General features: G+C 37.7%; 1 protein-coding gene across 3 annotated transcripts in view; it reads left to right on the top strand.

Annotated features, from left to right (window-relative positions):
* Positions 1-3,257: 3,257 nt before the first annotated feature.
* The window catches only part of pdzd2 (PDZ domain containing 2), a 71,920-nt gene continuing 66,907 nt past the window's right edge, over positions 3,258-8,270 (top strand). For 2 of the 3 annotated variants that reach the window (XM_051422239.1, XM_051422237.1), the window contains exon 1: positions 3,259-3,743. The gene's annotated coding sequence lies outside the window, so the exon portion shown is untranslated. Of the gene's footprint in view, positions 3,744-8,270 lie in introns of all 3 variants that reach the window. The other variant, XM_051422238.1, reaches the window with a different exon arrangement.

Raw genomic sequence — 8,270 nt, 5'->3', positions numbered from 1 at the left:
AAGAAAAGGTCTCATAATTATGAGAAAGGGTAAAAAATTGTAAGATCACGTGTTACACTATATTTTGTTACTCATCAGATTCTTTCATCTGATTATGAATTTTAGCTATATGGTCACTGCAAATGTTTTTTAACATACATACAAGGTCACCACAAAGTCAGCTTGTAGTGTTTTAGCTCCTCCTAAAGGAACAGAGCGACTTTGAGCAGGTCTGCCTGCATGCTCCAATGCTGGCATAGTAATAATAATACCATCCTCATTACTCAGTGACAATATCTCCCAACGTCTCAAACCAAGGAGGAAATAAAATGGAATTATAAGTAGTCTCATTATGTGTCTGTCTTTTCATAGTCTTCTTATAAGTGTTTCATCTCATTATCTGGAGCTGCTTTGGCTTAGGAGGTAGAGCATGTCATTCACTAATGTGATCACAAATCAGTTTGTTTTTGTTATTTAATGTTGCATGTCGAAGTGTCCCTACGCAAGCTGTTAAACCTCAAATTGCTCCTGATGCTGTGCATCAGTGCGAATGAATGTTAGTTTCTGTTTGTGATGAGCCTCTGCCTTCACAGTATGAATATGTGTGAATGGGTGAATGTTTCTTCACAGTTCTGCTTAATGCCTGGCACGCGTTTGTCCACATGGGGCGCCAGAATCAACACAAAATGAAAGTTCCTTGTTGCTGTTTTAACTACTTGAATCACAATACAAATATGAATGTAGTTGAACTACAATATTGAGTTAAGCAACTACTTTAATTAGATGTATATTCAATTCAGTTCCATTCAATTCAATTTTATTTGTATAGCGCAAATTCATAACAGAAGTTATCTCAGGACACTTTTCAAATAGAGCAGGTCTATACTTCACTCCTTATAGAAGTATTTACAGAGACCCAACAGTACCACCATGAGCAAGCACTTAGCGACGGGGGCAAGGAAAAACTGGTAGTCGTCTGCCTCGACCAGTTGGGTGAGAGAGAGAGAGAGAGAGAGAGAGAGAGAGAGAGAGAAGATAACAACAGAAGGACAGAGACAGGGACAAAGGTGCACAGCAACAACAGTACCAACAACTACACTAATAGTAGTGACTGATAATGATGAACATGAAGAAGATGATGACGACAACAACGATGGGGGACAATGAGCAGTGATTATAGTAATAATAGTAACTGTAGTAATTATAATTATAATAATAATAATAACAATAATATCAGTGATATTAGCAATGGCAGTCAAGCAGGACCATGGCAGGAGGCTCCACCAGGATCCATGAGAACCTGCGAGACGAGAGAGAAAGAAGAGAGGGAGAGGATGAGAGGAGCTCAGTGCATCATGGGAAACCCCCCGATAGTCTAGGCCTATAGCAGCATAACTAAGGGATGGTTCAGGACTCACCTGATCCAGCCCTAACTATAAGCTTTATCAAAGAGGAATGTCTTAAGCCTACTCTTGAATGTGGAGAGGGTGTCTGCCTCCCGAACCACAACTGGAAGATATATATATATATATATATATATATGACTACTCCCTAACACTGCTGGGTTGGTACTACTGGCATTGTACCCATCTAACTCATCACACATATTAGCACTCCTATAAGCCACAATAAACCTGTTTTACAGCAGACATTTTGACATGAAATAGTAGGGTAATACAGGTGTTACAAATGATGACTAATTAAGGTTCTGTTCCTTTCAGGTCAAACAGTGTCAGGGTGCTGCTATTGAACATTTGACTGGAAAGGCTCTCCTACACTAAATGGAACAGAACCTTAATAGTGTCATTGGTAACCCCTACTATTTAATTTCACCTCTTACTTGATTTTTGATGACGTCTTTAAAATATGGTGATTAAACTTTTTTTTGATGATAAGCAATGCTCTATAAACCTGGATTCTCTTGATCGTGATAGGGGACTGGGCTGAACCTCATGTTGTTCCATTGTTCTATGTGTTTGAGATGAAAAAAGTGATTTTTCAAACATGAAAAAATAATATTTGTGGAACTTCAATTTGCTGCATCCATTTCAAGGAGCAATATTTTCAATGTTTGATTTTGAAGTAATCCAAAAGTATTCAAATTAGATTAAATTATTTTGTAAATGTAATCTTTAAAAAAACTGCTTACAAAATTACCATGTAATTTGTATTCAGTAACAGACTTCAAAATAATCTGACCCAACACTAGTATTCATGTAACTTGAATGCCCACATTTTTATACTGTAGTAGTAGTAGTAATAATAATAATAATAATAATAATAATAATAATGATAATGATAAATTATACTAAAATAGCTCAAATTATGATGCAATTATTTTTCAGGAAAGTATCGCCACTGTTATGGTTGTTTATGCCAGCAGCCTTCATGTGGTGTCAGGGATGGATCTGGAGGTGCCATGGAGTGGCCAAACATTTTTTGGGGGGCCACCCCATGGCACCTCCACCTTGGTATGAAATGCTGTTAACTTTAAAACATTGATTTAATTTGAAAAATAACATGTTAAAAAAGGAAATTAACAGACAAAGACATCTTTGTAAAAATGTCAGAAGATTTGGAAATAAAACAATTTATTGATTTCTAATGGCATCTTTACATATTTCTATTGTGCCGCAATAATGCAATGTTTCTGAGTTCAAATATCTTCATTACTCAGCATATATTTATGCTGCCCCTTAAAGCTGCAGTAGGTAACTCTTAGCCTATACAAATATTTTTTTTTCATATTTGCTGAAACCTTTCACTATATTCTGGTTCATATATGAGGCAGATCAGATGAGATCAGATCAGATAATCTGTGAAAAAATCAGGTTCCTCTGGCTGCTCCTAGTGTTCCTAATGGTATTTGCAAGAATCTACCATACCTGAAGAAAAATAACCAATGAGAACCAAGAAAGATAGTTGATTGTTGAGTCTCATTTCCAGGTGTCAAATGCCGTCAATGGTAATGAGGCTCAACAATCAACCATTTTCAAGCTATCAATCCATACATCTTTTTCTGCTCTGATTGGTTGTGTTTGTTCATGTTTCTTGCAAATACCATTAGGAACACCAGAAAGAGCCAAAGGAACCAGATGTTCTGTCTCATGAACTACTGTCAGGATATAGTAAATGTTTCAGCCAATATAATAAAAGTTACCTACTGCAGCTTTAAAGTGTCCAGGCGACCCTCTGGCCCCCCCATAAATATTTCTCTCGATCCGCCCCTGGCGGTGTGATCTGTAGTGGACCAAAGTGGGAATTCATTTTGGTCCACTACGCCACATCGCCCGGTTTGTACAGCAGCACACAGTCTGGAAGGAAGTGATGACTGGGAGGCGGAGTTCAAGGCGAAACAGCCATCTCAACAAACTGTGGACACTGAGACTCCGCCCTGCGCCTGCAGCCGAATGAAAGCTCACCAAGTCCTCATAGCATATCATCTACAGGCTACCTGTAGAGAAACACAAGCGCAGCATATTAATGACTGCAGATCAACAACATCTTCGCTTTCGGATGGATTTCCCTGCAGTGGATATCTGTTGAAAGGAGTTTGGAAGTCTGGAGCCACTTTTTTTTTCCAGCTGAGCGTGAATGCAGCTTTGCGCTACTTTATTCTTGCGCGGTTTTAACAGATTGTGAATGTGTGGTTCTGGAGGACTAACAGACCTCACTATCTTGTTCAGTTTTTAAAAACATGGAGTATTCTGAGGGTTTGATCTGGAATTGGGAGCCTTCGAACTACATGGCCATGTAGCCCAGAGGTAACCACTCTGCATGATATCTGAATGTAGCCTCATGCCTGAGACTTTCTAATACAGTGTGAGCATACTGGAATATGGGATAACTGTGACTGTGCTGGTGCTGCCACTGTTTTCATGTGTTAAAGTGTATTTTAACAGTATCAATAGTAATAGTCACGACTCAAGACACAATCAACATCCAACCAAAACAGTCTGCATGGTTCCATCCAGCTTAAGACCCGCTGCTCTCTGTCGGGCAACACTTTTCCTAAGCAGACATTTTCATTTGTCTGGATTCAAATTTGACCCGCCGACTTATTCTTCAAAAACATATTCCAGCTAGAAAAAATACATATTCATTTGTAGTTGTCGCGTCAGCCTGGGACTACCTTCCCTCTTGCTTCATTTAAAATGCCAACCACTAAATAAGACTACCTCTGTAAACAGTAACATTTCCAGGAGGAACGGATCTGTATCAGGGCTACGCAATAAACCAAAATCGCAATATGGCCAAGTGCAATATGCAAATCACAGAAACTACAATGTCTTGATAAAGGTACAATGTGTGACAAACAGCTTTATAATGGATTACATTAGTCATCATCATGATTTTAATAGTTTTTTTTAGCAAACAATTTAATTTGCCGATGCAAAAATGATCATTCCCACATTAATTATATCGCAATATCTATCAAAATGATTGCAATATGTTTTTACCATATCATGTAGCCTTGCTATATATTATATATTATATTATATTGCTATATATATTTATACATTCACTTGAATATTTTACTTGAGTATTAAACTTATGTTGTAACTCGATAAATAACAGAAGGTAAACTAAGGGCTATACAATATGATAAAAACATAGAAAAATGTTCTGGAGAACAAGATTTGTAGGCCAGGACATCTTTGCAGTACTTTATTATAATGCTGGCTGTCACACATTTTACCTTAAGTCAAGAAAACTAAAGCTTCTGCCTTTTGAAAATTGCCCATATTGCGATTTTGATAATATTTTGATTAATTACGCAGCCTTAAAAATAAGGTAGACCTAAATCACACAACACCATCAACAAACCCACATCAAGTAAATTGTGTTGTGTGTTGTGCAGGCATTGTTTTTTTTTTTTTCTAAATTTAATAATCATGCACCAGTTTGCAGGATTGGATCCAGATAAATATTCATGGGGTGTCACAAACAGTCACATATCATTATTTGTTTGAAAAAGCCCCCAAATGAGGGCTGCAGAAATCAATAAATAGTATTTTTTCCAAATCTTCATATATTTTTCCAAATACATGCCTTTTGTCATCGAACATATGCCTATTACTGAGTCTAAAATGTGGCCATAACAGATCAGTACATTCATTTAGGTTTTTTCCATGTTATTTTTAAATGAATGTGTTAGTTTTGACAGCATTTGACACCCAAATGGTAGCTGGGGTGGCCAGGCATTTTTTAGGGGTGGCAGCAATCACAGCAGCCAGAGATCTGCCACTGCCAATGTGACAGATATTTAAATAGAACAAATGTATTATTCGTCTTTGGTGACCGGGGGGCCCACTTCAGCCCCCGTGTCTGTCAGACTGTCCCTGCCATCATTCACATGAGGGGATTTGCTACTAGATTGGTATACCTTGCTGCTGCAGAAATATCTGCTCCCTGTGACTCCGCTCAGTGTTTTCCTCATGCTCTTCTGGCTACAGTTTCAGAATGACTTCACTGTGAAATGATGTGATAGCTTTTACATGTAGAGGCTGCCGTCTATCCAGCTGCACTGATGATTCAGGAACCAGACGGAAGTAATATATAGTTCAACACAAGTTCTGTAATCACACATTTAAACATTCATATGTTTGTGGTCTTTGTCACATACGTCTGCCGATGGAGTGACTCATGGGCTTCAATAGGAAATAAATTGAGTAAATATTCTACATGCTGATTTGACACATGGCATGGAAAATGGAGGCAATGGTAAATGTTAAAAGGTCAGGCCATTCAAGTGACACATATTCTCTCTAGTGTAGCTTTATCTATTTTTTGCCCTGGTTTGGAGATATCTGCCAGCACAAGGGAATGGGACTTTGTTATGCTCACATCATTGAAAAATGGTACTTTAAAAAGGTTAGGTTATTATAGTTAACTAAAAATAACAGAACAGTGTGAAAGAACATTGGCACAGCAGCCATTAGTGTTGAGTATTTGTGAGGCTAGTATTTGTGATGTGTAACCAATCAGCAAGACATTGAGTGAGACTGCAGAGTGGTGACTACAGACAGAGGGACCTCAGAGTCAAATAGTGCTCTGCTCTTGTCCAATCTGCATATAACTGTTAGATTGTTTATATGTTGTAAACTCATTATCAATATCTCTACTGATTGATCAAGGTGCCCTAGTGTCTCTTTGCGCTTGTTGGTTTCACTATAGGCGGATTAAAATTAATTAATCTAGTCTGGAAAAACCAAGAAAACCAAAACTATGAACAAAAAAAGGCTGAAAAGTTCTGTAAGGCTATGGGTTTATCACTGTGAGTGACCCTTTTCATGAATAGTCTTTTTATTCAATATTAATATAAAGTAGGGATGCACCGAATATGTATATAATAATATATCCCTAATATAAAGTATTTTTATTAGTGGAGAAGTACTGTATTAATAAGGAAAATAGTGTTATTTCCTTTTGTTCTCTCCACAGTCACTGTTTGATTGTTAAATTTCTCAATAATAGAGCAGTCAGTATAGAAGAACGCAAGACTTTTACTGCACTAAATGTGTTTTCAGGCTCTGGTTGGTCTACTCCAGGATTTGTGTGTGTGTGTGAGAGAGAGATGGAGAGAGAGAGAGAGAGAGAAATAGAAAGGGTTGGAGGAGATTTGGGATATTAAAACAGCAGCTTCAAGTTTGGTTCTGCTGTAAATGTTTGGCTGTCAGGACCAGGCTGGGCTGTGTTAAGTGTGGGCTTAAAGGATAGATGTCTGTCTTTAAACAATTATAGTCAAGTGGCTGTGTAAACATTCAAACGCGTTGTACTTGCTGTAAGCATTCCTCCTGTTCATATTGGCCATTAGGGTATCTTTTCCTAAATGCTTTCAATGGAAGAGATGGGAGACAATATTCATAGTCCTGAAGATGATATGAGTTAGCCAAATCAAGTGAGTGTCTGTGAGAATCTTTACAGTGTGGGGTATCCAGCTTTGGAGTATGTTATACACTAGTTAACTTTTTCATGTCAACTTCCTTTCAGTGTCAAGCCTACAGTTTTTACAACTGAAATATGGTAAGAAATCAGTGGTGTCAGTATATCTAGGAAAGCCATCCTTCCTCTGGATGCCCTCGGCCTCTAAGTGGTGGTTGTACAGTTTCATGAGGCTGTGATTATCCCAGAGGTCACAATAACTAATTTTATACAGCGAGGTCAAGTTTAAAAAAATGATCTCATAACAATGAAATGCTACTTTAGGGACAAACATCGCACATTAATATAATTGGGCTCATTGACTCTACAAGAGTTTCAGCTTTCCAGTCATAACCAATTAATGCAATACCAACACTGCTTATGGACCCTAGTATGCAGAAATATTCAAACAAATATTTATACTGCATACAAAAAAATGCATGGGATTAACATAAAGTCAGCAGATGTGTATAGAGGGGAGACTCATGGGTACCCAAAGAACTTAGCAGGCTAGCATGACATGGTTGGTATCATTGAATTCCTTAGGTCTTCAAGTTTCATATGATGCTAGTAAACTGAGCCCTCTACAGCCTCTGAAGGACAGTAATGTTGGCCATAAGTTGATAAAGTTACCATAACACCTGAAAGGCGGGGAACAAAAGTCATGTTGCCCCCCTATACTGGCACCAGTGAGTTTTTATAGTATTACATTTTCCTCCACTGCAGTTTAGCAAATAAGTGCTGTCCTAAAAAACACAAAGAAAGAATTTCATGCTAAAACGACTGACCATGGCTAAGACTAACTACATACCCACCTGATGTGATTAACTCAGACTACCGAAGAATCTTTAGATAAACATTGGTAACACTGACACTGAAATCTTCCTAACTAGTATGAACAGTAGGAATGGAATTGCTGCAAACAAATATTTTGAGAAAAAACAAATTGAGACAGACTTATCTCAGTTGTGTACAGTACAATACTTGAGGAGGCAGAAGGAGGGACACTGGTTGCTTTCAGCTTACTGTGAAAAAGTTTTTACAAGTATACAATGCACACAGTAGTACTCATGTCTGAGCAGATTATTTCTTTTACAAAGACATAAATGTATGACCCACCCCTGTTGTATCTTTCATCATATCTGTTAGTTTGGAGCATTCTGTTGTGTCAACTGCAAAGAAGATCCTGCAATTCCAACTGCGGCCTCAATATGAAACTGCAGGAATGTAACGATACACCCAACTCACGATTCGATACAGTTCACAATATTATTTTCTCACAATTTTTTTCACAAAGTTAGATTCCTTTATTTCCAAGACAAAAATCTTAATATTCAGTCTTTATTGTCATTTCACAGTATTAAGAG

The sequence above is a fragment of the Dicentrarchus labrax genome, unplaced genomic scaffold (genome assembly GCF_905237075.1).
Source record: "Dicentrarchus labrax unplaced genomic scaffold, dlabrax2021, whole genome shotgun sequence".
NCBI classification, from domain to species: Eukaryota; Metazoa; Chordata; class Actinopteri; family Moronidae; genus Dicentrarchus; species Dicentrarchus labrax.
This window is presented reverse-complemented; position numbering and strand designations above follow the sequence as displayed.